The sequence below is a fragment of the Salmo salar genome, chromosome ssa04 (genome assembly GCF_905237065.1).
Source record: "Salmo salar chromosome ssa04, Ssal_v3.1, whole genome shotgun sequence".
Classification (NCBI taxonomy): domain Eukaryota; kingdom Metazoa; phylum Chordata; class Actinopteri; order Salmoniformes; family Salmonidae; genus Salmo; species Salmo salar.
This window is the reverse complement of record NC_059445.1, coordinates 60,912,582-60,936,376: the sequence shown is the minus strand read 5'-3', so window position 1 is coordinate 60,936,376 and position 23,795 is coordinate 60,912,582. Positions and strand designations below refer to the sequence as shown.

Genomic DNA, 23,795 nt, shown 5'->3' with positions numbered 1-23,795 from the left:
CCAGACTCCCACGCAACCTATCTTTGGCTATTTTAAAACCCATTTAAAGGCATTTAGTGAGGAACCCACCCACACTCACATAAAATGCAATTTGCACAACCTAAATAATTTATACTTCCTCTGAAAGAAAGGAAAAAAGCACGGGTCTGGATCAGCGATCTCAAGCATTTTCAGTCATCTGTATCTAATTAATATTTATCTCATCATACTTCTCTATAGAGGCCCCAACACCTCAGTGTGTGGCTGTGCTGCATGGCTAACTGACTGTGTTGGTTTACAGTTAAATAAAACTAAATAATGAATTTCAAACAATGAGATATTGGAGAGTGTGTTGTGAACTATGTCTTTGTGAGGTGAACTGTGTCTTTGCATTGAGTAGTGGAATAAAACAATACTTATTGAAGGAATACTGTTTCAGCATACTCCAGCACTGCAGGGTAAAGCCACCCAAAGCATTAGAGCGGGTGGTCTTATCAGCCTTGCTCTAATAGTCCTTAAAGAATTACACTACTTAGCATATTTTCAGCAAATTAGGCACATATGGTTGTGGAGAAAGGTTGGCTCGCACACACAGAGACACAGACAGACGCAGACACACACACACAGACACACTTTGGTCTAGCGATTTGCCTGTCAGAAATGTTGCCGCATTGCTCACTGTTGTGCTGTTGTTTTTACCACATGATGAAGGTGCAAGGCTATAAGTGAAAGGCATCAACATAACTTACTTACAAGCGCTATATGAGCACTGTCTAGGAAAAGACACCATCCTAAATGTTTGCTGATAAAATACTACTACAATATTCTTTGGAAAGATACTACCGCTGGGAATTGCCAGGGACCTCACGATACGATATTATTACGATACTTAGGTGCCTATGCGATATGCATTGCGATTCAGTACTGTGATTTATTGCAATTCAATGTTCTAAACATATTGCTCACCATATGTCTGCTGCAGAGGGACAAGAGAGAGCATGAGAAAACAAGTTTTGATCAGTCATGGAAATAAAAGTGCTGAAATAAAATTTGCTCCCTATTTGAAAAGAAGATGGAGAACAAGTTATGAAGGACAAATACTGGAGTTTTATTGCAGGTACAGCCAACTACCGCAAAAATAATAATGCGATATTGTCAAAACAATACGATATATCGTAAAAAATAATACCCCGATATGTAACTGTATCGATTTTTTCATGTCACTAAAAGATACAGTATATTATTATATAGTACGCCTGTTGATGTCTATATCTGCAGATGTCCATGTCATCTATCTCACTTTCCTCAAGGATGGTCTGTCTCCACTTCTATGCTTAGAATAGCACATGCCTATCTGGTGAACACAACATCTAAACAAATGTATAATGAGCACCAATAACTTTGGGTTCTTTTAGCTTTTCACAGTGCATGGTGAGCGTCATCTCATCTGGCTGCCTGGAGTCATAAAGCATAGCATTCTAACCCCATACATGCCTGTGGCCCTCATGGTCTCTGTGGTACTCTCCACATATAGGCTAAAAACAGAAGGGTAATCCAGTCTTCTCACTCCCTGTGGACCGCTAACACTACGATAAGTTTCACTTAACAAACTAATTCTCTCTTTCAACTATAGGAAGACGACTGCTTGGTAGAACTTTTTCAATGATTGACTTCGTATACATTTCTAATAGAGCTCACCATAAATCCATCCATGCATCCATCCAACCATCTGGCTAGCTTGCTGGCTCTTTGTCTTTGTGTCTGTGTGTTTGTCTGTCATCCTGTGTCTGTCTGTCTGTCTGTCAGGCTGGCTGTCTGCCTCTGTGTGCATAGCTTCACAGAAATTAAACCAACACACAGACAATCTGGTCATGTGCAGAGAATCTGTATCAATTCTATGAGTATAGCTGGGATGGTGGAATTTAAGCCTGGGTAAAATAACTGCATTCAAGGCTTCATGTAAAGCTGTAACAATATCATTGCTTTGAGTCCACCTATGCATGCGTTTAGATATTTCTAGATCAGCGCGGCAAATTATTCAGCCTTCCCAACTAACCACAAACCTCTTTCATTTTAAATGTAACAGCATCAGTATGCTGCTGAGAGAGAGGAACAAGAAAACAGCATAATTACTTAATACCACTAAAGAGGGAATCATATGTCACATGAAGAAAAGCGTGAACACTGTAACACTTTACATTGAAAAATGGGCTTTGGGAAAACTAATGTAATGTGAATGAATGGCTGATGCCAAATCAAATCTGTGTTTGAATACAAGAGTCAAGGAGCCTTATGCAGAGTAAAATTAAGCCAAATAAATATACACACATAACCCCAATACAATGACTCAGTCATATTGAAGTAAGTAGAGAACATAAACGCTAGGGCTTGGCATTACCAGAGACCTCACGATATAATATCATCACGATACTTAGGTGCCAATTCTATATGTATTGCCACTCAATTCCAAACATATTGCTCACCATATGTCTGCTGCAGGGGGACAAGAGAGAGCCAGGAAAAAACTAGTTTTAATCAGTCTTGGAAATAAAAGTGCTGAAAACAAAGTTATGATGGAAAAATACTGGAGTTCTGGTGCGGGTACAACCAAATAGTGCAAAAATAATATTGTGATATTGTCAAAACGATACGATTGATATATCGTCAAAAATACTTTCCCGGTATGTAACGGTATCAATTTGTCTAATAAACACATGTATGGGCTATGTATGTGTATATTTATTTCTATGGGACAATCAAAAAATTGTACTGATAAAGCGCCACTCTAGTTACGGCTACAATACAATATGGGATATTCTCTGGCATCATCTGACATAGCTGGTATCATTCTCCTTAAGAAACGTGGTTCTCAGGTAGTAGCAGGAGGCTTGATGACAGGCGGCATGTCTTTGTACTTCCCTACCGATCCAATAGAACATGTCCACTAGAGAGGAGGGAGAGAGAGAGAGAGAGCGAGAGAGACCCTGCTCTGAAAGGAGGTGATTACTTGCAGGTGGGGTGAGCTCTCCTCCTCTCTCTCACTCACTCACTCAGTATATTCCAGCAAAGTAGATTACTCATATCTGACTGAACTTTCACTTCTATAGTAAATCAGTTCTATACATTTCCATGTACTACATTCTCTTCCCTGCCAAATTGTATTTTCCATCTGAGTGGAAACCAACTTAATCTCTATGTTGTGATATACCGTACAGTATATGAACTTGTCTGAATAGCCCTGAGTAGGCTGAATAGTCTACATCATTGGAAGACATTCATCATTTTGTCTGTGGTCCTAACATTGATTTATTTTACTTCTTTGTCTAGTGGAGACTATATATACTTTCACTATGAGAAGGGTGATGATTATGCTAACAAAGTGTTTCAAATCACAAACTCAAATCACCATCTTACACCATACCATTGCTGAAAAACAGGGCCAAAGTAACAATACCTTTAAGGCAACTAATTCAGGATAAGTCAATGGGTTGGTTTTGGGGTCTAAGCTATTGACATCAACCGCTCATTAAAATGACAGTCAGTGATGTCATTAAGGTGACCCCCTCGTTTTGCTCCTGCTTTGCAAAACCACATCTCTGTTCACAGTGGGAAAACGTCACACTTCCGCGTTTTGTTGCGACTTGGCTACCTGCCAAATTTTTTGTTTTTTACTTTTAATAACCATTTGGTTTTTTCCTCGCTCAACTTCTTTCATTCAACTTTTTCACTCCGGACGCTTTAGTACGGAATACCAAGAGCTCAACTCATACAACGCTCTCTATAAAACTACTAAAGGAAAGTGCTTATTTCCAGCGTGTGAGTGTGACTCCAGTTGTTGGCCAGTACATGCTGTAACTGTATGTTTTGTATCCCCCACGACTACAGACACCGGGGACATGGCCGACATGTCTGTCGGGAATAGCCAGGCCCGGTGCATAGCTAGGAACGCTAACACGCAGACTGGCCGGTGCGTAGCTAGGAACAGCTGGCGACTTGCCACGGACAACTGACCCAGCCATCACCCGCCCCCCTGCACTTCTTTCTCGTGCTTCACATTCAATGTGAGACAGACAACAACCCAGTTGTGCGAGGCGCTGTTAGGGGCGTCCGCGTTGCCTGGAAATGTTTGTTCCCTTGCACTGTCGGCGTTCAGCAGTGAAAACCCCTTTGAATCTGCTGGGAACTCGTGTGCTATTAAGTGTATAATCTGCAAAACGTTCTTAGTTGTCATGGGGAAAGGTCCGATGGATACCTTAATTTGTGAAACATTTATTGAATTTGATGCAGCTAAAGAAAGGATTATTACTCTTCATGAAGAAATAAAACATTTTACCAAATGCCTTGAACTGAATAAGAATTCTTTGAGACTTTCGGCATCCAAAAGGATCATAATGAGACATTCCTGGACTATGATCAATTTCCGCTGGACTATGATCAATTTCCGCTGGACTATGAACAACTTGGGTGCTCCCTCCATGGCTACGGATGTCCCTCTACAGTTGAAATCGGAAGTTTACATACACTTAGGTTGGAGTCAGTTAAACTCGTTTTTCAACCACTCCACAAATGTCTTGTTAACCTGTTGTGGTATAGGGGGCAGTATTTTCATGGCCGGATAAAAAACGTACCCGATTTAATCTGGTTACTACTCCTGCCCAGAAACTAGAATATGCATATAATTAGTAGATTTTGATAGAAAACACTCTAAAGTTTCTAAAACTGTTTGAATGGTGTCTGTGAGTATAACAGAACTCATATGGCAGGCCAAAACCTGAGAAGATTCCATGCAGGAAGTGCCCTGTCTGACAATTTGTTGTCCTTCTGTTGCATCTCTATCGACATTACAGCATCTGTGCTGTAACGTGACACTTTCTAAGTCTTCCATTGGCTCTCTAAAGCCGCCAGAAAGTGGAATGGGGTGTCTGCTGTCTCTGGGCAAAGTACAGCAGCAGAGTTTGTAAGTGGTCAGCCTGGGGACAGTGAGACTGAGATGCGCATTCACGAGACTTCTCAATTTTTTTCTTTCAGCCTTTGAATGAATACAACGTTGCCCGGTTGGAATATTATCGCTATTTTACAAGAAAAGTAGCATAAAAATTGATTTTAAACAGCGTTTGACATGCTTCTAAGTACGGTAATGGAATATTTTGATAGAAAAAAATTGTCACGAAATGCACTCTACCCTTTGGATAGTGACCTGAACGCATGAACAAAATGGCGGTATTTGGATATAACTATGGATTATTTGGAACCAAAATAACATTTGTTGTTGAAGTAGAAGTCCTGGGAGTTCATTCTGACGAAGAACAGCAAAGGTAATCCAATTTTTCTAATAGTAATTCTGAGTTTAGGTTGTCGCAAACTTGGTGGGTGTCAAATTAGCTAGCCATGATGGCCGAGCTATGTACTCAGAATATTGCAAAATGTGCTTCCGCCGAAAAGCTATTATAAAATCGGACATAGCGATTGCATAAAGGAGTTCTGTATCTATAATTCTTAAAATAATTGTTATGTATTTTGTCAACGTTTATCGTGAGTAATTTAGTAAATTCACCGGAAATCTTCGGTGGGTATGCTAGTTCTGAACATCACATGCTAATGTAAAAAGCTGGTTTTTGATATAAATATGAACTTGATTGAACAAAACATGCATGTATAGTATAACATAATGTCCTAGGAGTGTCATCTGATGAAGATCATCAAAGGTTAGTGCTGCATTTAGCTGAGTTTTGGGTATTTGTGATGCATGCTAGTTGCTTGGATATGGCTGTGTGGTTTTTTGTGTCTATGTACTCTCCTAACATAATCTAATGTTTTGCTTTCACTGTAAAGCCTTTTGGAAATCGGACAATGTGGTTCGATTCAGGAGAAGTGTATCTATAAAATGGTGTAAAATAGTCCTATGTTTGAGAACTTTGAATTATGACATTTTGTGGTTTTAAATTTGGCGCTCTGATTTGTCACTGGCTGTTGAATAGTGTGGGGCAATTTCGTCCTACCTCCCCTAGAGAGGTTAACAAACTATAGTTTTGGCAAGTCGGTTAGGACATCTATTTTGTGCATGACACAAGTAATTTTTTCAACAATTGTTTACAGACAGATTATTTCACTTATAATTCACTGTATCACAATTCCAGTGGGTCAGAAGTTAACATACACTAAGTTGACTGCGCCTTTAAACAGCTTGGAAAATTCCAGAAAATTATGTAATGGCTTTAGAAGCTTCCGAAAGGCTAATTGACATTATTTGAGTCAATTGGAGGTGTACCTGTGGATGTATTTCAAGGCCTACCTTCAAACTCAGTGCCTCTTTGCTTGATATCATGGGAAAATCTAAAGAAATCAGCCAAGACCTCAGAAAAAAAATGGTAAACCTCCACAAGTCTGGTTCATCCTTGGGAGCAATTTCCAAACGCCTGAAGGTACCACGTTCATCTGTACAAACAATAGTACGCAAGTATAAACACCATGGGACCATGCAGCCGTCATACCACTCAGGATGGAGACGCGTTCTGTCTCCAAGAGATGAAAGTACTTTGGTGCGAAAAGTGTAAATCAATCCCAGAACAACAGCAATGGACCTTGTGAAGATGCTGGAGGAAACAGGTACAAAAGTATCTATATCCACAGTAAAACGAGTCATATATTAACATAACCTGAAAGGCCGCTCAGCAAGGAAGAAGCCACTGCTCCAAAACTGTCATAAAAAAAGCCAGACTACGGTTTGCAACTGCACATGGGGACAAAGATTGTACTTTTTGGAGAAATGTCCTCTGGTCTGATGAAACAAAAATATAACTGTTTGGCCATAATGACCATCGTTATGTTTGGAGGAAAAAGGGGGAAGCTTGCAAGCGAAGAACACCATCCCAACCGTGAAGCACGGGGGTGGCAGCATCATGTTGTGGGGGTGCTTTGCTGCAGGAGGGACTGGTGCACTTCACAAAATAGATAGCATCATGAGGCAGGAAATTATGTCGATATATTGAAGCAACATCTCAAGGCATCAGTCAGGAAGTTAAAGCTTGGTCGCAAATGGGTCTTCCAAATGGACAATGACCCCAAGCATACTTCCAGAGTTGTGGCAAAATGGCTTAAGGACAACAAAGTCAAGGTATTAGAGTGGCCATCACAAAGACCTGACCTCAATCCTATAGAACATTTGTGGGCAGAGCTGAAAAAGTGTGTGCGAGCAAGGATGCCTACAAACCTGACTCAGTTACACCAGCTCTGTCAGGAGGAATAGGCCAAAATTCACCCAACTTATTGTGGGAAGCTTGTGGAAAGCTAACCGAGACGTTTGACCCAAGTTAAACAATTTAAAGGCAATGCTATCAAATACTAATTGAGTGTATGCAAACCTCTGACCCACTGGGAATGGGATGAAAGAAATAAAAGCTGAAATAAATCATTCTCTCGACTATTATTCTGACATTTCACATTCCTAAAATAAATTGGTGATCCTAACTGACCTAAGACAGTGAATTTTTACTAGGATTAAATGTCAGGAATTGTGAAAAACTGAGTTTAAATGTATTTGGCTAAGGTGTATGTAAACTTCCGACTTCAAAGTTCTGTCCCTTTGGCTGTTGTGACCTTCACGCAGCCGGCATCTCAGCAACCCTCTTCTCAGGTGAGTTCTGTGGCTCTGGCCTCGCAATCAGCTTCGAGACACGGCAGAGGCCGTATCATTCCAGCTATTGGGATAGGGAGTTCGATGGTGAGGCATATATCTGTACCTGGGACAAACACTTTGTGTTTTCCTGGGGCAAAAGTTCAGGATATCACCAAGTTGCTCTATGAGGCTGTGAGTCAGTCACCGGGGGCTGATACTGTCATGGTTTATGTGGGGTTGAATGACATTATGAAGGGCAGCTCAGAACATCTGAAGATGGATTTTAAAGAAATTATTGGGTCACTACTTGACACCAACAAACGCCCCAAAATATCTGGCCCCCCTCTGCCCTCGTTGGCATTGAACAGTTCAGCAGACTTTTAGCCCTCTATAACTGGCTATGAGACTATTGCAGCTCTGTGGGTGTAACATTTATTGACAATTTTGATACCTTCGGGAAACAAAGCTTGTATTATAAGGAGGATGGGATCCACCCAAATCATGTAAGGCTGTGCTGAGACAATTACTTATTAATGACCCAAGCCCAGCTCATTTAATCACTACCATTGTGTCTCTGACTTGTAAGAATGCTTCAGCAAATGTGCATTATCCCAGGGGTAAGTAACCTAATTGATGTCCCTCTTACTGCCTCTGCTGATCCTACACCTATTGTATGCAGTAATCATATGCCTATGAACCAAGGTTATACTGTTAGAACGGAGGTGGTGTGCCCTAGCAGGAAGTTCACTGTGTGCATAAATAACAAGAAGCAAGAAAAACAATCAAGCATCCCAGAAAAGTGTTAAAAATAGCCCACGTTAACATTTCTAGCTTAAGAAACAAGGTTCATGAAATCAATAATTTTGTTAGTAACAGATGACATTCATATTCTGACAATCTCTGACACTCACTTAGATCTACAGAAATGACCGAAATGCCAAAGGTGGAGGTGTGGCTGTTTAAATTACTGATGATTGGCTGAGAGAAATTGATGATAAAATGATTGTGGGGACTGTTTTGTTAGACTTCAGTGCTGCTGTTGACATTATCGATCTGTTGCTGGAAAAACAAGTGTTATGGCTTTTACACCCCCTGCTATATTGTGGATAAAGAGTTACTTGTCTAACAGAACACAGAGGGTGTTCTTTAATGGAAATCCAGGTAGAATCAGGAATTCCCCAGGGCAGCTGTCTAGGCCCCTTACTTTGTCAATCTTTACTAACGACGTGCCAGTAAAAGCGTCTATGTGTCTATGTATGCGGATGACTCAACACTATACACGTCAGCTACCACAGCTACTGAAATGACTGCAACAGTTAAAAAAGAGCTGCAGTTAGTTTCAGAATGGGTGGCAAGGAATAAGTTAGTCCGAAATATTTCAAAAACTAAAAGCGTTGTATTTGGGACAAATCATTCAAAAAACCATAAACCTCAACTAAATATTGTAATAAATAATGTGGAAATTGAGCTGTTGAGGTGAAGATACTGCTTGGAGTAACCCTGGCTTGTAAACTGTCATGGTCAAACATATTGATACAACAGTAGCTAAGATTGGGAGAAGTCTGTCCATTATAAAGTGATGCTCTGCCTTTTTATCAACAAGGCAGGTCCTACAGGCCCTAGTTTTGTCGCACCTGGACTGCTGTTCAGTCATGTGGTCAGGTGCCACAAAGAGGGACTTAGGAAAATTGCAATTGGCTCAGAACAGGGAAGCATGGCTGGCATTTGGATGTACACAGACAGCTAACATTAATAATATGCATGCCAATCTCTCCTGGCTCAAAGTGGGGGAGAGATTGACTTCATCACTACTTGTATTTGTGAGAGGTATTGACATGTTGAATGCACTGAGCTGTCTGTTTAGACTACTAGCACACAGCTAGGACACCCATGTATACCCCACAAGACATGCCACCAGATGTCTCTTCACAGTCCCCAAGTCCAGAACAGACTATGGGAGGCGCACAGTACTACATAGAGCCATGACTACATGGAACTCTATTCCACATCAAGTAACTCATGCAAGTAGTAAAATTAGATTTAAAAAGCAGATACAAATATGGAACAGCAGGGAGTGTGAAGCAACACTAACATAAACACAGACACATGCATACTAACACTATGCATACAATACAATACACACTATACACACACGTCCACATGGATTTTGTGTTGTAGATATGTGGTTGTAGAGTAGGGGCCTGAGGGCACACACTTAATATGTTGTGAAATCTGTTGTGAATGTATTGTATTGTTGTAAAAAACGTGTAACTGCCTTTATTTTGCTGGACCCCAGGAAGAGTAGCTGCTGCCTTGGCATAATAAATAGAAACACAAATACATGTTAAGATGACCATCAGTCCTGTGGTTACTGAGTTGACCGGTAAGCTCTAGTGTACAGTCGTGTGGTCCAGCAGGTTTACCACGTGATAAAAGGTTTTTAACGGGCGAGGGGCAGCCCATAAAGCACCTCTTTACCATGGTTTACCATGGCCCCCGAACACGTCACACCCTCGGCACAGCCACTGCCCTCATAATGGCTCGGGCCCCCTCTTGCAAGTATGCTAGCAATTAGCCACGACTATGTGCTGAGCAGGAAATCTAAAATTAGGTTTTACTACCTATAATGGAAGATTTGCGGGATGGTTTAATTTGCAGTCTCTGGGTGAAGAAACTGCAGCTTGCTGAACAAAAACAAAAGTGCTGGCCCTGGTTCATGTGGATGGTGAAGCTGGGGTAGAGGGGTACAGGATAAGGGACGTTGGTGTGGGAAAACAACTGGTGAACATATCGCCATGAGCACAGACAGACTCATACTTGTGCGATGTCTCGCTCACATTTATGCAAATACAGGATCACACTGCACTCACACTCAATCATACACACACACGTCACACACACGTTTTCAACGGCTGCGACACTGCTGCTCTTCATTTCACACATAAATATACGCGCATGTTCACATTCAAACAGCTACACCGATACACAGACAGATATTCACATTGTACTACCGTATGGCTGTGACTATGAAGATTCTACTGCTCTTTTTCTGTAACAGCCGTGCCTCGATTCTCTCTCTTTTGCACAGACAGACAGACAGACAGACAGACAGACAGACAGACAGTACAGGATGTGGTGTCAGTGAGGACTAAAGGCCTTAGACTGCCTTTACTCTGCTCAGCTTTTACAGCATTCAAAGATGTGGCGAAGACCCAGCCCACATCACTTCAGCAGAAGAGGACACTTCATGCCATAATTGTAAGAAATACAGTTTCCATATTTCTATTCTGACAAAAAAAAAAGCAATAATTCACGTAAGAAATATTTAACATCAACAAGTTTGGCTCCTTCTTTAGACCAATGAAAACGGCCATTACAGTATTTGTTCTGGTCTTCGTAATTTAACATTGGGTGCTAAGGCCTGTCTATCCTATTAACCAATTGTCAATCTATACCAGAGATAGAGGACGATAACATCTCATCTGTACAATGACAGAAAGTGGGTCTCTCTTTCTCTCCCGCTTTTCTCTTTCTCTCTCTCTCTCTCCCTGTGACATTGAACCAACAACCCTGACAGTAAACGCATTCCCATAACCAGACAGACTCAAGCCTTTTATACACACTATCATTACTGTATTTCTACTGTATGAGGACCATGTTGGGCCCCTCTCATGTCCTCTGCACCCTTCCTTTCCCCTACTGTGCCACAGCTTGTGGGTAACCAGACAGGCCTGTGGCTGAGGTGAGGAAAAAGCTAGGCTAGACTAAATGATAGAGGGTGTGTTTGGGGGGCCAATATGAGTCAAAGCAGCCCCCCACAAGCAAGGAGGACTAAATATTGCCACAGCCACACCACACCTCTCAACACTCGCATCACACCTACCTCACCATCACCAGCCCAACCACTCACAATATGTTACTCAATATCGAGGTTGGGGCGGCTGGAGCATAACAGGGTTAGATTGGTTAAGCTGTCTGCCAGGTGCTCTGACAGTGGTGAGTTGTTGGAGTGATTTTTACCTAATTCCACCCCTGGGTGGTACACATACATGTAGTATTATGTGTGAAGCTTAAATCACTAATAACCATTGACTGGCTGTAACGATTTACATAAACATTTATAAATGTAAAAAAATGCATCGATATGACATTAACCACAAATGATGATGTCTTTTGTGAATGCTGACGGCTCTGCTTTAATGGATTTTCCATTTGAAGTGGAGGAAATATTTTGTCAGCTAAAAGATATCAACACCTCTCACAATGAGTTATTTTAGTGGCAGGTAAGATAAGTAACGTATTTGGAATTAAGTGTAAATGAAAAAACGACATTGAATATTTTCCCAACATGTGCACTTTGTTGGATTATTGGATCAGTTCTTTCACACAAAAACAAAGAGTATGCTGGGTAAATGTTCAGCCAAAATCGAATTCAGAAGATGTGACAAATGGGCTGGAAAAGACCTGGCAACCCAATGTTAAATGTTGCCTTTGGAATGGTGATCTAAATTTTGATACGATAGAGGAGCAAACCAGATGTTGCAAAAATGATCCCCACCACATAAATCACCGAGACATAAGCTTACAAAACAGCAGTAAATGATTTAATTATGCAGAATGGTCAGGAGTGTGTGTGTGTGTGTGTGTGTGTGTGTGTGTGTGTGTGTGTGTGTGTGTGTGTGTGTGTGTGTGTGTGTGTGTGTGTGTGTGTGTGTCGTAAAATGGGCCTGGAAGAGCGGCTGATTCCGCATGTGTTTTTTTGCAGCTCATTATGACAAAATGTATTTGAGTCTTGGGGGTGTGGTTCAATGTGGGTGTGTTATGTTTGCTTTATCGTATCCTGGCAGTTACTGTTGTTTGTCCCTCTTGAGTCACGGTAGCAACAACATAGCCACTACCACTTCCTCAAAATAGTCCAAATTAATCTAAGATAAATCAGGAAATCTGTAATGAATTTTGCAGTTTTTGCCGAGGAGGTCTTAGTCGCGCAATTTTACATCTAGCTAAGGTGTTTGGTGCAGTTTTCTGAAGTAAAAAAATGTGCATGAAAAATCAGTGCACTGCAGACAGTATCTGCTGCTGGCTGCGCTCAGGACTGATTACTGAGAACGTCTAAAACGTAATCATCAGCAAGCTGTCAAACTATCGTAAATTAAGCACAAACTGCTACACACTGTGTATCAGTGCCCAAAATCACTAGCTAGCTGTTCCATCTCTGTGTTTGTCAATGAAGCTATCTACTACTAGCTAGCATGCACATTGACCAGGCAGGCCACATTAGCGAAATCATCTTATCAAGTCACTGGCAAGTGGCGACGTGTGCTTCGGTGATGTTTTGTTGTTACAACTTTCTCATTATCTATTACCAGAGTGTGTGTCTGTCTGGCAGTGTTTCATAGGGAATCATGTTACAAAACAGGTCGCGGCGGGTCACAAGATGCTCACGAATGGTTTTTGAATTTTGGAATATTGACAAGTGGCAGTTGGGATGCAAGTGCGCATAGTCTCAATTCTCATTTTGCCCAAAACAGTGGAAGACTCGATTGATCACTATCAAACACGTCAACAATTGCTATCCATAAATGGCTTAGGAGCCAAGTGTTCTTTCCAGGGGTGGATTGGCCATCTGGCAATTCTGGTAAATGCTAGATGGGCTGGACCATTTTTTTGTTGGGTGGGCTGGTTGAAATTGACACACACAAAAATATTTTTTATATAAAAATAAAACTTTGAAAAAGTGACATGGCCGGCGGCCCATAGGCCTGTTATGATTTTTTTGTAAGATTTTTGAGCAATTCTCTGTTATACTAATCTATAATTAGCCTTTGGCTGATCAGTGGACAATGGCCGGCTCCCCTACCGTTTTCTGATAGGCTGAGCTGATGTCACGCAAACTCACATTCAAATTCAAATGCGGCATCAGCAAAGAGACCTAGTCCGACTCTGTCATCAGTTAGACAGCCAAGATCATAGGTCGTAAAAAACTGAAAGGGTGCCTATAACGTAGAAAGAGCACATTCTACATTGTCACCTCACTCCAAACTTAAAATGTTTTGGGCAGATAAAACCATGATTTGGTCAAACAGTAATATCCTCCTGTAGTGAAAGTGTCTGCTCTGCCCCTGATCCTGTGCCCTCGCTGGGGCCTGCTGCTGTGATGAGCTTTGGAAGCTTCATCCCTTGTACCTGCCGAAGAGAGGTGGGTCTCGACTTTCTGTGGGTATAATTTGTATTTCTTAACTCTCAATATTCAGTTCAACAGCAACCATTTTACAACCAAGCAATTTGATATGGCTTTGAGATATGGAGCGGCACGTGCGTGAAATGCTCACCAGCCATTGTGAGGGTATAGGCCTATAGGTCTCGTGGGTAATAGCCTACAACTGAAAAAAATATTTTTATGACATTACGTATACTGTTGGATGAATACTTGGCTACGAGCAGTGGGTTTTATATTTAGAGTTAGCGGTCTATTTAAAGTGTTTTGAGTTGCTGAAACCAAAATTAATTAGCCTATGATACAGTGAGGGAAAAAAGTATTTGATCCCCTGCTGATTTTGTACGTTTGCCCACTGACAAAGAAATGATCAGTCTATAATTTTAATGGTAGGTTTATTTGAACAGTGAGAGACAGAATAACAACAAAAAAATCCAGAAAAACGCATGTCAAAAATGTTATAAATTGATTTGCATTTTAATGAGGGAAATAAGTATTTGACCACCTCTCAATCAGAAAGATTTCTGGCTCCCAGGTGTCTTTTATACAGGTAACGAGCTGAGATTAGGAGCACACTCTTAAAGGGAGTGCTCCTAATCTCAGTTTGTTACCTTTAAAAAAGACACCTGTCCACAGAAGCAATCAATCAATCAGATTCCAAACTCTCCACCATGGCCAAGACCAAAGAGCTCTCCAAGGATGTCAGGGACAAGATTGTAGACCTACACAAGGCTGGAATGGGCTACAAGACCATCGCCAAGCAGCTTGGTGAGAAGGTGACAACAGTTGGTGCGATTATTCGCAAATGAAAGAAACACAAAAGAACTGTCAATCTCCCTCGGCCTTGGGCTCCATGCAAGATCTCACCTCGTGGAGTTGCAATGATCATGAGAACAGTGAGGAATCAGCCCAGAACTACACGGGAGGATCTTGTCAATGATCTCAAGGCAGCGGGGACCATAGTCACCAAGAAAACAATTGGTAACACACTACGCCGTGAAGGACTGAAATCCTGCAGTGCCCGCAAGGTCCCCCTGATCAAGAAAGCAAATATACATGCCCATCTGAAGTTTGCCAATGAACATCTGAATGATTCAGAGGACAACTGGGTGAAAGTGTTGTGGTCAGATGAGACCAAAATGGAGCTCTTTGGCATCAACTCAACTCGCCGTGTTTGGAGGAGGAGGAATGTTGCCTATGACCCCAAGAACACCATCCCCACCGTCAAACATGGAGGTGGAAACATTATGCTTTGGGGGTGTTTTTCTGCTAAGGGGATAGGACAACTTCACCACATCAAAGGGACGATGGACGGGGCCATGTACCATCAAATCTTGGGTGAGAACCTCCTTCCCTCAGCCAGGGCATTGAAAATGGGTCGTGGATGGGTATTCCAGCATGACAAGGACCCAAAACACACGGCCAAGGCAACAAAGGAGTGGCTCAAGAAGAAGCACATTAAGGTCCTGGAGTGGCCTAGCCAGTCTCCAGACCTTAATCCCATAGAAAATCTGTGGAGGGAGCTGAAGGTTTGAGTTGCCAAACGTCAGCCTCGAAACCTTAATGACTTGGGGAAGATCTGCAAAGAGGAGTGGGACAAAATCCCTCCTGAGATGTGTGCAAACCTAGTGGCCAACTTCAAGAAACGTCTGACCTCTGTGATTGCCAACAAGGGTTTTGCCACCAAGTACTAAGTCATGTTTTGCAGAAGGGTCAAATACTTATTTCCCTCATTAAAATGCAAATCATTTTATAACATTTTTGACATGCGTTTTTCTGGATTTTTTTGTTGTTTTTCTGTCTCTCACTGTTCAAATAAACCTACCATTAAAATTATAGACTGATCATTTCTTTGTCAGTGGGAAAACGTACAAAATCAGCAGGGGATCAAATACTTTTTTCCCTCACTGTATTAGTTAGTGCACATAAAGATGTATGTAATTCATCTCTATTGAATAAAACAAAACATTCTGGAGTTCTATTTTCACAGTAAAATATAGCAACTATAGTCTAATTGTCAACCCAAAATTCATGACAATCCCTGGATTAGGTTGCACATCAAAATATCTTGAATAATTTATTCCTGCTTGGACGTATTAGATGGAAACAACTTACTTCTTGAATACCTCAGCAGTCAATTTATTATACTTATCATACTTAATAAAGACTATAATGACTTTATAAGATGATTACTCATGATTTGGGTCCGTCCATGATTACTCCTGATTTGGGGGGTGAGTTGGCGGCGCGCACAGTGGGCTGGTGTGAATAAAATGTCTGGGGTGGAATTATTCAGCATAAAATTCTGAATTCTTGTCCACCCCTTGTTCTTTCAACATAACATTGGGCATGTACAGTGCCGCCTCTGCCTATAGGGCCCCTCGGCCGCTCGGGGGCCTGACCAAAAAAAGGAACTTACTGTTGATAGTTAGAAAAGTAGAATAGTCAAGGTGCAATTTTTTAGACAGCTCGGTAAGGTTGTCTAGCATTGACCACCAGGGGGCCCCCATTGATTTTGTTAGTCACTCACTTAGATATCATATGAACATGGCATAAGTCATGGTAAAAAGTGTAGAATTGCAGGAAATTTGTTTTAAAACTGTAAAAGTATCTCACCGCCCCATGGCAAAATGTGTAGAACTGCAGGAAATTAGCTTAAAAACTGAAAAATATTTATCCTCCTCATGGCAAAATGTGTAGAATTGCAGGTGTGGGCCGAGCATAACACATCAACCCTGTTACCCATAGATAGGCAAAAAATATTTTCACAATTGTATTTTTTTTTTAAAGCATTCAATTGCTACTTCCTGTTGCACGCAACAAGCTCCCATTCCCCCTGTCACAAAGGGATGTATGGCTGATTTAAGATGAAATCATCAACCCTGTTACGGTCAACCCTGTTACTTTATTTGGCACTTAATAGGCACCTACTATAGTATTTTTTTTATTAACATCTTGAGATGGAAAAACATGTTTTTTATAAAGTTGAACATGTGCTCTTTATCAGAGAATGTTAAAACTAGGTGAAATCAGAAGTTTGTTTAGACCAAGTTAAACTTCTCAAAAGGGACCAAATTGGTGGAACGACCCTTTTGCGTTCAGTTGCCCTTTAAGAGCCTTGCAAAAAAATTGTTGATTGAAAGAAATTTAAAGGGATGATATTGCGGTAATAACCTACATAGCTTATACTAGTTTATAGTAGTTGATAAAGCTATAAATATATACAGTATTGTTATAAATGGTTTATAAGCAGTTGATAACATATTTAAATCACTGTGTAGATTTAATTCTAAATTGATTTAATGATTTGTGATTCGGCACTGAAAGCTTAGTTACAAAAAAGTATGTCAATACTGTATTGTGTTCATTATAAAAGTAGCTGATTAACTGAACTCATTATTGAACAGGTAAATTAAAGATTTAATTGTCTTAATGTGTAATGTCTATGGGTGGAGCATGGTTGGATCAAGCCCATTCCAAAATTATGCACGGCCCTTTCCTTCAATCCAGGAGAAATATAGATAAATTAACAGAGAGCATGAGACTAATATTTAAGAGTCTCAGACTAACACTAAAGAAAAGTATTATTATTAATTTATCCTGGTAGATTATTGAGAACACATTGTCTTTTACAATAATGACCTGGCCAAGAGTTTTGCAGTGATATACTGAATCAATGTCAATGTCAGTGGTTTAAGTCGCTTTGGAGAAAAGTGTCAGCAAAATGACAATAGTTTCTGTATAGTAGGCCACAGCATACTTATAAAGTCAGCAGAAAACAATAGTAGAAAATGATACAAAATTGAAGTAAAAAAGATAGATAGGGCCTACAGATGTAAACACAGAGGTAAGAAAGGACAGCTGTGGGATAAAACAGTATGTGGTGAACAATCATTCATATTGTTGATAAAATTATACAAGGAAACAAATTGGTTGAGTTGTAAGTTGCATTATAGTTCGTTGCTGCCTAGTAGTTGATCATTAACTAGGGCTACTAATCATCATGTTAATAAATTGGTCAGGGTTGCTTAATTTTGGGGGAATATTTCAGAATAGTCAATGAAAATCCCCATAAATCTGTTGTATAAAACAACCTCAAAACACTGAGTTGCATTCCGTTTAGTTCTCAAACAGCCTATTGTAATTGTCAGATTGTTTCAATGAGTGTTATATCCTATGTAATGTTAGACTTAAACTCCACTAATCCCACAACTACTATTAGCTCACAATTATCATAACCACAACGCAACAACTTTTGTCAGTATTGCATCACCCATTTCTATCACTTCTATTTGACCTGTGCTTTGTAATGGTTTGATTAAAAGGTCTGCCATAAATGTAGCCTTCTCATCAGGGAGTAACCAAAATATCCTACCTGTCAACTGTCACTCACGGACCATCACTTCAGAGCATCATGCATCATCACTGAGAATGCCACCCCTTCCTCAAGTTCACAAAAACTTTTTCATAAACAAATTGTGATAGCAAACATAATTTAATCATTGATATTAAACAGCTAGCTTCCAGCTCAGCTACCGCGCAAAGCGACATGTTCTAATACATCAACTTTTTTTGTAAAAGCTTTCATAATAACGCTTGGACTTACGGTTTGGTCGTGAAACTTTGAATCGTTGTCGGTGAGAAAAACTAAAGCTGCCACGCTGTTTCAATGAACTGCTCTTCAATGCCACCAAACTGCATCTACTACTAAGTATTGGAGAATGGAGGCAAGTCACACAAAACACAACTGCGCACGAGAGAGAAAGAGAGAGAGAGAGAATGGATGGATGGGGGGAGGGAGAGAGTTGGTCGGCAGCTAGAGTCGTAACTGAGGAGTAAAATACATGTGAAGTAGTAGTAATGTGACTACTATACTATTCAAATCAAAAAGTTAAAACGATTTTGATTCAAGGGGTGAAAGTTGAATGTGCTGTATTGTCAGGTAGGTATAGGGTGTGGATAGCAAGGTGTACTCATACAGTGAACACCTTTAGAACATCTAAGAATGCCAGCACTTTTGCCTAGACCACCAATGTTATTTGGTGGAGTGGGAGACAAAGATTGCTTTGTGCTTGACCAGTTTCTGGAAAGAGCTAATTGACTTTAATGATAAAGTAATTGTGTCAAATTGCTAACTCTCCAGGCTTAAAGAATCCCCCTCACGATGTGAGGTCAAGCACCAGGTTCCTGGTGAAAGAGGTGTCCTTTATTAAAACAATAGTGTCTATTAGAGCAGAGATGTGGTAGAAATTATAATCAGCAGTAATAAGCAAGATATATTCAAAGGCCCAATGATAAGACATGACCACAAAATGATTTGTAATAATTTATGTAAATGTCAGTGACTTACATATAAAAAACTTGTTAACATTTTAATGCATTTTTTTTTTTGCATATTGACATGCATGGCTTTTGTCATTGAAATAACCACAATTATTGATAGGCCTACAAATAATGATTTGTCGAACATTGAAAAACATGGTAATAATGGTAATAATCACAAATCTTACATTATACAAGAACACACTATAATAATTATTATTTTTGTAATATCTACTTCAGCGCTCTGTTTTCAAGGTTTAAGGTTTCAAAGGGAAAATACTTTGTGTTTTTATTTTCAAAACAATACCATTCTGCAGAACAAACTGCCCTTTGGTGACAGTTTTGGACAGGGTCTAGCACACAGAAGTCTGCTTGTGACGGAGGGGTGTTTTCAATGAAAGCTAAGTTATTTTAGCTCCAGACATGTTTACATTTCTGTGGTTTAGTCTCTAACTTTCCCTCTTTCCCTCTTTTTTCCCTCTCTTATTTCAGAATGGTGCACCACGAGTGAAGGCACAATCCCCTCAGCACCCAGACATTCCTTCAGTCTGCCAGAAAATGAAGAGGAGGAGGGAAAAAAAGGTAGAATATGAAAGAAACACACACACACACACACACACACACACACACACACACACACACACACACACACACACACACACACACACACATGGACCCCCAGGTCTGGGTCAGGGGAGACGCAATGGGCACTAAGGGCCCCGTCCTCCCCCTCTTCCCCTCGCCCCACCTCTGTTTGAACACCCTCAATCATTCCGATCCCTATACTTGTTGCTTGTGCAAAAGAAACGTATGGCAATTGTCTATATTTTCTTAGATGCTCTATAATCATTTGCATTATCAAAATGGGAGACACCAGAGGAATCTAATGGTCATCTAAAGAGCACTTTTACTCCGAAAAGATCCACCCACCAATAATGTACCAGTAGATGGATAGTTCAATATTGAATCATGTAGTACACTTAGTGTACAAAACATTAGGAACATATTGCTAATATTGAGTTGCACCCCCTTTTGCCCTCAGAACAGCCTCCATTTGTCGGGGCATGGACTCTACAAGGTGTCGAAAGCGTTCCACAGGGACGCTGGCCCATGTTGACTCCAATGCTTCCCACAGTTGTGTCAAGTTGACTGGATGTCCACCATTGGGTGGTGGACCATTCTTGATACACATGGGAAACTGTTGAGAGTGAAAAACCCAGCATCATTGCAGTTCTTAACACACTTAAACCAGTGTGGCTGGCACCTACTACCATACCTTGTTCAAAGGCACTTAAATATTTTGTCTTGCCCATTCACCTTCTGAATGGCACACATTCACAATCCATGTCTCAATTTGCTCAAGGCTTAAAAATCCTTATTTTTCTCCCCTTCATCTACACTGATTGAAGTGGAGAGGTGACATCAATAAGGGATCATAGCTTTCACCTGGATTCACTTGGTCAGTCTACAAAATATCATGGAAAGAGCATGTTTTGTACACTCAGTGTATACTGTAATCTGATAATAGGGCATGACTGCACATTTCTTCAATACAGTACTTTCAATTACTTGTGGTGCATTTGATTTAGCTTGACCGGCAGACAAGATGGTCAAAGGCGGAGTTGATACTTTTGGGACTATTCTATTGCTTCCATTCTGCTGAGAAAGCTAAATCAAGTGCACCTGACATATTTAAAAGCATTTTACATAAATTTGCCCCAGGCCTGCAATGCATCCAGGTAAGGTGTGCTTGATATACTTATGTGCTCTTCCTTCAAGTATCTATTGTCCCAGTAAGTCAGTAAACAGAATATTGGCAGACTGAGCAAGGATTTACTTTCTTGTGACAGTCAAGCAGAGGACGTTCCACTTTAGTCAAATCATGGAAACAAACATCAATCCTTATGTACAGTACACAAAGAATGCAGACATAGAATACAATTCTTCCCTCTAAACAAACAAAATTGAAATATTTAGGGAATTAAAATCCTCCCGTAGATAGCTTGAGGCACACAGAGCACAGTGGTGCAGAATTGACAGCTACCAGATGGCAAAATGAACACTGGCTATCTGAAAAAGTACCCAGATGGCTCAATGGCACTTTGCTGTCTGAGATAGTTTTCCTGTACCTGTGTAGAAAAGTTAGTTCACAGAGACATTTACATTACATTTTAGTCATTTAGCAGACACTCTTATCCAGAGCGACTTACAGTAGTGAATACATTTCATACATTTTTTTTTTTCATACTGGCCCCCCATGGGAATCAAACCCACAACCCTGGCATTGCAAACACCATGCTCTACCAACTGAGCCACAGGGAACCCCGACCGTGATGTGTAATCTTGCCTGCAACTTATAGGCTTTAGCTCAGAGAGCTAACAGTGTTGATTGGCAATGACAACCTGTGTACAATGCCTTATTGGATAAACCAGCAGGACCCTTGAACTAAGCTCTTCTGGGTTGAATGAAGACAATCAAATGATCTGTTGAATGAGAAAAAACAGTTGATCTGTTGTCATTCATCACCATATCTGCTTCATCCCCACATTAAACATATATGCTGTGGTGGTCCTGTGTGGCTCAGTTGGTCGAACATGGTGTTTGCAATGCCAAGGTTGTGGGTTCGATTCCCACGGGGGACCAGTGCGGAGAAAAACATTTATGAAATGTAGGCATTCACTATGTATGCATGCTCAATGGAATATTAACCATTGTCTTGTCATCAGGAGAAGTTCAAATAAACCAAGCATGAATGTTGCTGACATTATTGCACTTTCTGTCATTTTTCAGTAGCTATGTCATCTGTAGATACTTTGAGGTTGTAGAGCCTAATGGTCCAGTGGTTAGTGTTGAGTGATAGGGACCTGGGCTAGACTGTCCCGTGTAAAAGGGGGTCTGTGTGACCCCGCCATGGCACCCAAGACACGCCACTCTCGCCGCTCCTAGATGACACGTGTGGTGTGTGAGGAGAGAGCGACAACACTGCCACATCTGGCCTGCCACAATGTGTTTCACATCCCTCTCTCCCTCCCAATAGGGAGAGGGAGAGGGCGAGAGAAGGAGTGGGGGGCAGAGAACCGAACCTCCCGGCTTCTTGGTGTTTCGTGTAGAGTCTGTTCTGTGTAGAATCTGTTTTCAACAGGGAGGGAGGGAGGGAGGGAGAAAAAGAGCAACGTTGAGTCTAGACAGTGGAGGTTGGGATTGAAATCTGGAAGCCATTGACTCCAGTTCGGAGCTCGGGGTTGCCCTCTCTCTCTCTGCAGAAAGGGATCGCATTTCACTGCCTAATTACACATGAAAAATGGTCACATCATTTTTTCACTTTGCCTCTTGTTTTTTTTACACACAAAACTGGGTGGGGGAGGCTGGCTCTCTGAATAAGCTGTTGTGCCCAGATCATGTTTTGGGATATCTCAAAGTATTAGTTAGAGGCTGAATTGTGTGCCCATTGTCAATAGCCTTTTTAAAAATAACTGTTTATGCTGTATGGATATATTGTGTACTCATATGGTTATCCCTGGATATATTTATTGTAAATGTTTAATGTACACTCCAGTGTGTCAAATCATACAAGCCCCTAGACAAGGCCATCTAAACCATAATGTGGTATTTTTGTAATTGAAGACTGGTTCAGTATTATGATTTTAGCAAATTATAATCAAATTATTGTATAAATAAGTATGAATAAATGTGTGAACCGGTGTGTACATTTCAGCCATAAAATTAAGCAGAGTAATTGGACTGAAAACCTCAGCTCATTTCAAGTTTTTTTTGGTATACGTTTGCAAAGTCTATTTTTATTTGATTTCGCCAGCAGAGGGAGGTATAGCCAAGCAAATTAACCCCAGCCAATCAAAACAAAAGACTGCATGTACTTTTCACAGAACTGTCAATCGAATGGAGATGTAGAAATGGGTCAATCTATCACAGACTGATGATGTCAGTAATAACAACATTTTTATATGGACAGATGACCAGGTAGATTTAGTGTCAAGATTCAAATGTATTTGGTACTCTACCTTTTACAATGCCCATTAGGCTTACATTCATTCCACAGATTGAGCCTTGGGCTCAGGTGAGTCTCTGTGTTAGTGTGGACCAGTGGATCTTAAAGAGAACTAGGCTAGTGCTCGTCAGGGGAGATATTTAGTAAGGAGAGGAACATTTGATTCCAACATACAGTAGCTAAGTCATGACCACATGTAATACACAATGGTTTTAATGGTACACAGTGGCACCAATCCTTCCAGGAGTCGATATGGTAACAGTGACTGCCTCTTAAGTGTGAAACGCCTCAGTAAAACTTTAAAAAAAACGGGAAACGTTACTATACAATGAGTATCAGCTTCAACATGTGCCGTTCTCTATGGAAAAGCCATCATGCACTCAGGACTGAAAAAGACTCCAGTGAAAATACAAATATGCAAACTTTTGGTACGCCGCACAGTCATCTGCTGAGAGGCTCTCTGTCGGTGAGTGGCAGTGTTCTGAGCAAAGCAGCAGATCGACTCTGGGAGATGATTTTATGGAGGACTTTCTCATGGTAGGTTCACTCCAGGGGGGCCTGACGGTGGGGCAGGGATCTGTCCATCCAGATGCCTGAGCACATTTCACTGCTGTGTGTGCACTGTACTCAGCTTGTATTTCTGTTGACCTTGGAC

The 23,795-nt window shown here is 40.8% G+C and overlaps 1 protein-coding gene across 5 annotated transcripts in view; it reads right to left on the bottom strand.

Moving 5' to 3' along the window:
- LOC100194969 (v-ets erythroblastosis virus E26 oncogene like (avian)) overlaps positions 1-18,567 on the bottom strand; it is a 77,871-nt gene extending 59,304 nt beyond the window's left edge. For 2 of the 5 annotated variants that reach the window (XM_045716203.1, XM_045716204.1), the window contains exon 1: positions 18,418-18,565. The gene's annotated coding sequence lies outside the window, so the exon portion shown is untranslated. Of the gene's footprint in view, positions 1-18,417 lie in introns of all 5 variants that reach the window. The other 3 variants (XM_014197054.2, XM_045716202.1, XM_045716201.1) reach the window with 2 other exon arrangements.
- Between the last annotated feature and the right edge of the window lie 5,228 nt (positions 18,568-23,795).